The sequence below is a fragment of the Lipotes vexillifer genome, unplaced genomic scaffold (assembly GCF_000442215.2).
Source record: "Lipotes vexillifer unplaced genomic scaffold, Lipotes_vexillifer_v1.1 scaffold1077, whole genome shotgun sequence".
NCBI lineage: Eukaryota > Metazoa > Chordata > Mammalia > Artiodactyla > Lipotidae > Lipotes > Lipotes vexillifer.
Genome location: NW_006784237.1, coordinates 809575 through 819574, shown reverse-complemented (window position 1 = coordinate 819574; position 10000 = coordinate 809575). Strand labels below are relative to the sequence as shown.

At 38.7% G+C, this 10000-nt stretch overlaps 1 protein-coding gene across 1 annotated transcript in view; it reads right to left on the bottom strand.

Annotated features, from left to right (window-relative positions):
• BCKDHB (branched chain keto acid dehydrogenase E1 subunit beta) overlaps window positions 1-10000 on the bottom strand; it is a 239140-nt gene that overhangs the window by 193466 nt on the left and 35674 nt on the right. The window lies entirely within an intron of this gene.

Below are 10000 nucleotides of genomic sequence, written 5' to 3'. Positions count from 1 at the left end.
CCTTCTGAAATTGTGACCCCCATCCCTCATCAGTTTCCTATCTGACTGCAAGTAGCTTGATAACTGCTGAAGATCCACACTTCCATTAGACCAAGAACAATTCACTGGTAGAAAATGAACACAGATTCCAGCTGCCACCTGTGGAATCCACATCCCTGAATACCGCAAGCACTGTAACCAGATGAGCAGGGTTCCTATCTATTCTTTGCTACATCAAGTGCCCGGATTCAGATATTTTTCATCTCAATAAACATAGCCCTTTTTGCTGCTAGAAGGCAAAAGTTGAGTTTCTCAGAAGACTTACTCCAAAACAGTTTGAGGAAACTGTTTAACAGCTCTCCCCAACAAGTTTCTATGCTCTAACAGAAACCGCTCCAACATGAACTAAATAATAAAAATCTGTTTCTTAAAAAAGTAAAAACAAATAAAAAGAAGAAAAGCAAGTATAACCTTTTAAAAAATCTGTTTCTATTTTCTCCCAAACAGGTCATGATTGAGGGTAAGAGTACAAATAAAATGCACAATACTGATAACTTCCTTTACTTTAGAATGCAATTAACCTAACATAAAGTTCATACACATAGTATCCCAATGGGTGGATTGATACATACAGGGATTAGGCTATGAGCTAAGACAGATCTGGGTTTAAGTGTTATCACCACAAGTTATTGAACTCCCTATGGCTCAGTTTCATATCTGTAACAGACCAATCATGATACTGAAAAGACAAAAATAATTCATACATGTATTCAAATGTTTACAAAGTACCTAATATTGTCTAGATGCTATTCTAGATGCAGAGGATACAGCAGCAAAGAAAACCAAAAAAAATTCCTATCCTCATGGAACTTAGATTCTGGTCAGGGAAAACAGAAAATAAAAACAAAATAAATGAGTAAAATACATAGTGTATTAGATGATGACAAGAGCTGCAGAGAACAGTAACGCAAGGAGTCAGTGATCAGGGAGTGGAACTCCTGTGGTTTTAAACAGGGAGATAGGGGAGGCACCACTGAGAGGTGACATTCAAAGGAAGAGTTGAAGGAAGTGAGGAAATGTACTGTGAGTACATCCCAGGGCATCAGTGTTCTGGACAGAGGGACCAGCAAGTGGAAAAGTCCTGGGGTATAAATATGTTTAGCACTTCAGAGGAAAGGTACGAAGACCAGAGTGCCTGGTATGGAGTAAGAGAAATAGTGGTAAGAGATGAAGCTGAAGAGTTAAAAGGATGGGCTGGGGCAGTGGCACAGGTCAAACGGGGCCTGGGGTGGGGGGGGGGCACTGTAAACAGTCTGACTTTGACTGTGAGAATGAGTGAGTCAGTAAGTAGGTGAGACAGGAAGCCATGGAGCAAAGTCACGCCATCCTCCAAGTTGCATTTCAAGCAGGATCCCTCTGGCTGGTATTTGGTGAACAGTCTGTAAATAGGCAAATGTGGACACAGCAAGACTGATGACAGGATGCTGCAATCATCCCAGTAAGAGATGATAAGAGTCTCCAGATATAGTCTAAAGATAGCGTCAGAAGGATTTACCGAGGAAAGGGACGTGGAGTATGAGTCAGAGAAACGCTAAGGATGATTCAGTGGCTTTTGGCTTGAGTAGCCTGAGGAGAGAGTTACCACTGCCCAAGGAAGGGAAAACTTGGAAGCAGCATGTTGGGATGAGAAACCAGGAGCCCGGTTGTGGAGATGTTACATTTGAGATGCCTTCAGACATTAAGGTAAAGCCACTCATTAGACTGTCGGATATATGAGTTGAAAGTCTTCAGCATGAAGATTGCATTAAAAAAACATGTGATTGGATGAGATTCCCAAGTACATTTAAATGGGTACCTAGACAAAGGAGAGACCCAGTGTTAAAAAGACATGAAAAATAATCAGCAAAGTTGAGAACGAAAAAAAGCCAGAGTTTGGAGGAAAAATAGTAGAACGTGCTGGCCTAGAAGTCAAATGAAGCAAGTGATTCTAAGACCAACCTGTTCCAGCTGAAAGTGAGATGAGGGCTGAGGATTTTCTAACTGGTGACCCAGACATAACAGCGTCTGCCAAGTGGGAGGGAGGGAGAAAACAAATGCCTAATTCAAGAGGGATGGGAGAGGAGAAATTGGAGATGAGAAATAATGACAATTACTTGGAGAAATTTAGCTGTAAAGGAAAGAAGAGAAAAGGAACAACAACTAGCTGGAGAGGAATATGGAATCAATGGAGGGATTATTTTAAGATGGAAGAAATAACATGATATTTGCAGGCTGATAGAAATGATCAATAGAGAGGGGGACATTGATGATTGAGAAGATTAATGAAATGGAGAGAAGGAAGGACGATTGGAACCATGTGTTTGCGAAGATGACAGAGGCAGGGGTCTCTGTCTGGAGAGGTGACAAGAACCCTGATGTTCATTCAGAGTGCAGGAGGAAAGCATTTGTGGGCACTGATGCTGGTACACAGAAAGATGCAGTGGAAAGAGCCTGCCAAAGTTCTATGTTCACTGCATCTATCTCCTTAGTAAAATGTGAAACTAGATTATTAGCTAAGAGTAAGGACAGGGGAGGCAGTGTTGAGAAGACAGCGTACGAAATAGTCATCCGGGGAAATGGAAGAGCGAATGCAACAGGAACATGCAGCATGAGTGGGCTGTGGAGATCACTAGTCTTGAACGGAAAGTGAGGTCAGTTGGCAAGATGACATGTTTTGTTCCAGCAATATTCAGCCCAGGATTTAGGATTTAGACAGAGATGGATTTAACTGGCATTGGATTTTGCCAAGCAAATCATGGCATGGAATTTAAACTGGGTGTAAAGAGAAGAAAAGTCATCGGGGGAGTAAGAGTCAGTGACAGGGTGGTAGGATTGGTGGATTTTAAGAATCAATAAGGTCAAAGGGCTGCTGGAGTCAAAGCACTAGAGGCAGTGAGCTGGGAGGGTTCAAGGTAGACATCAGAGCTGGGGAGGCTTCCAACTGAGATGATGGTGCGACTGCAGTTACTGAAAGTTCTTCAATGACCAACAGCGTTGACTGGGTCAGAAAAGAATAAATAATACCTGAATTACTTCTTTCTGAACTTGAGACAACCGAATAAGATTAACATTTCAGATAAACTTATGGTTACTGATAATACAGATAATAATAGGAGATATTCATTTGCAGCAACATGGATGGACCTAGAGATTATCATACTAAGTGAGGTAAGTCAGAAAGAGAAAGACAAATACCATATGATATCACTTATATGTGGAATCTAAACTAAGACACAAATGAACTTAACTACAAAACAGAAACAGACTCACAGACATAGAGAACAGACCTGTGGTTGCCAAGTGGGGGGAGGGGGAGGGTTGGATTCAGAATCCGGGGTTAGCAGATACAAACTATTATATAGAGAATGGATAAACAACAAGGTCCTACTGTATAGCACAGGGAACTATATTCAATATCCTGTAATAAACCATAATGGAAAAGAATATGAAAAAGGATATATATATACATGTAACTGAATCACTTTGACCTACACTAGAAACCAACACAACTTTGTAAATCAACTATACTTCAATTTAAAAAAATAAAAAAATTTTTAAAATAAAAATAAAAGATATTAATACAAGATGCCACTTCCTTATATTTTGTTACCTTTCCTTAAGTTTTGGGCTAATATCTTTGTGTAACTCCATGATCCCCTGAGTCAATAAAAATATGTGTCGAATGCACAAGTGTAGATGGCTGATCATTTAAATAACTGACTCCAACTTCTCATTTGTTGAAGATTAAGTATAAAGTCATACCACCACTTTCTAGCAGCTTTTCTTTTGTAAAGGGAACGTGATAAGAAGTTTGACACCACTGGCAGTGTACTATCTGTTAAAGACATCATCCACTAAATGATGCCAAACATCACCAGCAGTTGACTTCTCTGGCCAAAGAATCACAGATGGGCAAACTGAATCCACCAGTGAACCCCGTTCCCTATGACAATGTCTAGGCCATAACTGTGGACCAGAAACAGTAAAAAGAGTGCAAAGAAACAAGACTTAGGAAAAAGCGGCAGCGTGGTTTAAGGTGACAACCAATTACCTCCTGGTAGGTTAAGAAAATTGAAGATCTCAGTATCTTCAATGCCTAGACATTTTTTGGAACGCATAGCTAGTTTTAAATTAGAGTTTTTCTTGTGAATAAAGTGGTCCTATAAATTATTAAATCCACCTAGGGTAAAATTAAATTTTTCCCAATAAAAATTTCTGAAAAGGCAGCTCTAAAACTGCCCATCTCTATCTAAGGAACTAGGATTTCCTTAGGACACAAATCTGAATAGGTCAGAACATCATTCCAGAAAAAAGATCAACTCCATCAGAGAAAGCACTCAAGGCCCAGATTCCTTGAGCAGAAAGATAAACAAGGATGTAGACATTTGTGACTAAGACACAAAACACGGGAAATAAATGTCATTATAGACACAATTTTAACAGGGCAGGTAATATATCCCAGTAATTTTAGCCACACACTTTCTGGAATATGTTGTGATATAAAGTTTGCTGGTGAAGAATTTAATAAAGATGAAAAGCATTTGTTTGAGGGTCAAATAAAGCAAAAATATAAAGTTAATCCAGATCACTTCTATTCTTAAAATAAGAGGTAGAAAAGAACAGAACATTGCATTCATTAGATAAACAGGCCAGATAGACATTTATAAGATAAATATGCAAATAAATGTTTCTAAACATACTAGGTAAGACGAGCATACAAGTTATCTCCCAAACTGAAATATGTCTGGGAGTATTGGGATACCAAAAATAATTAACAGATGTTTAGCTGATCAACAGGCCTAAACTGAGCAGTCCCAGGAAAACAGGATTGTCCTCAGTAAACCAAGACTTATTATTGGAGGTAAGGAATATTAATACTTAGGTGGAAAGTATATAAAGTGTATAAAGTAACAGGGGAAATATAAACCACCTTGGCCATAACTAATCTGCCATATGTTAGCATACTAAATTTGGCTACTCATGACCCATAACTAGAAAAACGAAAAAGTGAGTTGAATAGGCACTCCTACCATCAAGGTAGCGGTCATGGTCTACTGCCTGGGGTGGGCACTGATGCATGTAGCCCAGCTCCCCAGTCCATGAAGAACTTGCAGCCCCAGTTGCTGAGAGTGCCCTCAGCCTCAACTACACTGACCTCCAAGCTCGAGGTCATGCTTGGCGGTCAACATCCAATGATTAGTCAGCGTGAGAGTATAAAGACCTGGTCATTTCAGCCCACCTACGGACAACTCAAAAGGGTCATTACGACTGCAGACATCCCACAGGTTGGCCAAGGCCATCCTTGGACCTGCATCACTCTGGACAGTCTGATTAACTAATCCTGTAAATTAACAGTAAAATGGGAATATAGATGATTAATAATCAGCCCCTATCTTCTGATTAACCCTGCTTTCCCTGGAAAGCAGCACTATATTTATGGTTCCAGAAGATGCCAGTTCCAAGGCCTCCAGATTGAGTAAGTTTACCTCTACTTACAATGATCTTACAGTAACGTTCTCCAAACTGTAGCCTCCAGGCAACAATAGCTAGAAAGTGCTGTTTGTGAGTTTTGTTCTATAGATTCTACATTTATTATTCTGAATACTCCTAGGAAAGAGATCTGGGTTATTAAAATAGATAAGACAGAAAAATTAAAGAGGATAAAAATCAACCAGGAGCAAAGGTGCTTAGTAAGTGTTTATTGAATGAATGGATAGATGAAATGCAGAAGGTCCCACTGTCACCAATGAGTCTACAACTCTAGGTGCAGAACCGACAATGTCCAGATCCAGCAAAGCCCAAATCAGTTCCGAGGATTCAATGACCGGATTAGAATTTGTGAGCTCCTCTACTGAGAATACAGATTATTATCTCACTCATCTTTGAACACTCAATAGTACCTAGCACAATGTCTTGAATCTAGTAGTCATTCAGTAGTTTTACTTGAATGAACAGGCTTAAAAGGCCCATCAAGCTTGGGCTGAAAAGGCACTTAGTCTATGACAGTCAGGATGTAGTGATGTCCCACCAAGTGCTCAAAACATATAGATATGACAGCAAGGCAGATAGTAGTTTACTTGAAAATGTAGTAATACATACATGACATTTTTCATTTAAATAATGGGAAAATGTGACAGTGAAGAGAGACCATAGACTCACCCAGGCATAAAGAGAAAATTATCTTCAATCATCTCTAGTGCCTTAAATAGTCCTTGACATACAACATTTTTAAAATATCTGTTCAGCAGATGAATGAATGAAAAAAACAAATGACCAAAATAACATTAAAATAAGAAATGATAGCCAAAATCAGGGGAAATTATAAAATCATCTAATAGAAATAGGAAACATCTGGTTGGGGTTAGCCACTATAATTATGATACAATAATGTTCAATATCATAGACCAGGGGCTTCCCTGGTGGCGCAGTGGTTGAGATTCCGCCTGCCAATGCAGGGGACACGGGTTCGAGCCCTGGTCTGGGAAGATCCCACATGCCGCGGAGCAACTAGGCCCGTGAGCCACAACTACTGAGCCGGCGCGTCTGGAGCCTGTGCTCCGCAACAAGAGAGGCCGCGATAGTGAGAGGCCCGCGCACCGCGATGAAGAGTGGCCCCCACTTGCCACAACTAGAGAAAGCCCTCGCACAGAAATGAAGACCCAACACAGCAAAAATAAATAAATTAATTAATAAACTCCTACCCCAACATCTAAAAAAAAAAAAAAAAATATCATAGACCAGGACTTCTCAAACCAAGTATTATTAGATGGACAACTTTTAAAGGAAAAATATACTCTGCATTCCTAATGTCAACTTAAATCAATTTTAATATATTTTAACTTATACAAAATTAAACTCAGCATTTATTACCCTGATAAAAAGATAAAGGCAAAGCAAACTTTTAAATACGAAAAAATATACTGCATAACCAATTAAATTCAAGTTAACAGCAAAAATGGAGTATAACAAATAATGGTTTTCTGCTGTAGCAACGTAGCTTCAGACAGGATTCTATCTATAATCTTTCTGATTTTTTTTTTACTTAATCATTCTAATGAAAAAAAAAATTCCTTTTCACTTAAATTCACTGCACAAAATAGTATTCGTAACCTCATGGCTTTCTTTGACAATTGAGGATAATCAGACCTCATACTAAAAAAAATACCCACAGCATTCCTTGAATGCTAATTTTAAGGAAGTTACTTCCAGATAAAGTTGGTATCATAACCACGTTGAAATCCTCATTAAATGCGTATCTATTCAGTTATCACTGGAATCAGGTATAGAAAATTCTTCAGTGTGTACTTATGGATAGTACTTATGTACTATAAGTACTAATAGTACTTATGTACTATTAATGAATGGTTGAAAGTTAAATGGAATCTATTAAATTCATCTGTCTCTAACTTGAACATGTTATTGCTATAATGATGGTTCCTCTGGGTATGGCATGCAGGGATGCTATTAGAACAGTTTGTTATTTGAAGTTCAGTGAATGCTTCATATACTGCAGACACTGTGAAGTAGCTGGCCTTCACACAGCACAAACACCAATTTATCACATGGCAATATTTGATCACATGGCAACTGACCCAGATGATATGCTTATATTATTTTTTTAAGATTATCACTGATATTAAAGCCCTCAAATTTTAAATCTCACTGAAAATGTGAAAACTCCCAGAATAGTTAGCTCACACAAGCTAGAGAAAAAATATCCTAGGAAGGGACTTCCCTGGTGGTCCAGTGGTAAAGAATCTACCTTACAGTGCAGGGGACACGGGTTCGATCTCTGGTCAGGGAACTAATATCCCACATGCTGTGGGGCGGCTGGGCCCGTGTGCCATGACTACTGAGTTTGCACGCCTCAACTAGAGCCCGCCTGCCGCAAACTACACGCTCTGGAACCCACGCACCACAACTGCAGAGGCCATGTGCCCTGGAGCCTGTGCACCAAAACTAGAGAGAGAAAACCCACATGCTGCAACTAGAGAGAAGCCCGCCCGCACACCACGACGAAGATCCCCCATGTGCCGCAACTAAGACCCGATGCAGCCAAAAATAAAAATAATATAGATAAATAAATAATTTTAAAATCTTTAAAAAAAAATCTTAGGAAAATATCAAATAAAATAATTCCACTGTAGGGCTTCCCTGGTGGCGCGGTGGTTGGGAGTCCGCCTGCCGATGCGGGGGACGCGGGTTCGTGCCCCGGTCCGGGAAGATCCCACATGCCGCGGAGCGGCTGGGCCCGTGAGCCATGGCCGCTGAGTCTGCGCGTCCGGAGCCTGTGCTCCGCAGCGGGAGAGGCCACAGCGGGTAGAGGGCCGAGGACCGCAAAAAAAAAAAAAAAAAAAAAAAAAAAAAAAATTCCACTGTTCAATTTTAGAAGAAAAATTCTACTTAGGGATACATTGAAAAAAACAATGGTTTTTAAAATAAATTACCCAAGGAGAGTACGGCAATTGTTTAAAAGCACTATCAATCATTAGAAAAAATCTTATCATGGGGTAAATTAATCTTTAATTTAGAAATCTTCATTTAAATGGAAGGGCATATAGGAACACTCCTATTCTCTACTGCAGGAAAAAAGTTCAAAGTTATACCTATAAGGGATTCCACAGGGGGAAAATATGTTCTTTAAATCAAAAGGGAAAACTAGGTAGAGAATCTGTGAAATAACTTAAGGATCATGTAAAAATTATGGTTGGGTATGAAAGGACAGCAAGCAGAAAAACAAATTACAGAAGCACAAAATCCTAGTACTATTGAAGATCTTCCCACCAGCCCCACATCTTCAAATAAGGAAACTGAGCTTTGATTTGAGTGTGGCCTTGTTTCCTTTATCAAGACTTGCTCCATTCTATTGGAGAAGTTTCTTTCCTAAATTGGCTACTGCAAACTACTCAACTCATCAATGCTAAAATATATCTAATTAGACCTTAATTATCTGGCAACACAGTCACGGATGCAAAATAATTCTGAACATTTAATCTGAATGTAAAAATTCTTTATGAACAGTGTCCTGAAATTCCCTCAGATATTTCTCCAAAAACTAAAGCAAATAAGATGGTTGGTTTAAGCCTTCACAGTATATAATCTACTTACCAACAACAAAGTACAATTAGAAGCATCTTTAAAACAGTGATTTTAAAAATGGTCAAGAAAACACTTGAGAATTTCCTTAAAAGAACTTTTAAAAGAGCTGCTTCAGGGACTTCCCTGGCAGTCCAGTGGTTAAGACTTAGCCTTCCAATGCAGGGGGTGAGGGTTCGATCCCTGGTTGGGGAGGTAAGATCCCATATGCCTCTCCGCCAAAAAAACAAAACATAAAACAGAAGCAATATTGTAACTAATTCAATAAAGACTTTAAAAATGGTTCACATCAAAAAAAATAAATCTTAAAAAAAAAGAAGTGCTTCAAACTTTGATTCAATAATTAATTGCATTGTAGTATAGCACTATTACTCTGCATAAATGTATACATGTTTCTATCCTGAAAAGGCAGTATAAAATCTCCAAACTTGTGCATAAAACTAAGATGTTACTAATAGTAAAAGTGTCAAGTAGTCTTTACATCATCCATCTTATAGGAAAAGGGATGGAGAGAAAGGGAAGCTATTAGATATAAGGGAAATTTCAAGTAAAGTCCTCACATCAGTTCAGATTCAACTGAGTATCTCCAAATGACTATGTCAACTTCACAGTTCATATGACCATAATTATGATAGAGTTATTCAAAAAAATTCAATATTTCCTGCTTGCTACACTCTTAGAAGCTGGGCATAAATTTTAAAGAGATTTTTTTTTACTTTTAATGAATTATAAAGAAATCTTAAAGGGTAAAATAAAATTATTTGGGGACTCAGAAGTTGGATCTTCTTTTGTTTGCCAAGAAATGCAATTACTCTTAGCAATTATCAGATTGGAGGTTACTAAAAATATGAAACATTGGAATGAAATGCTAAGATATAATGGAAAA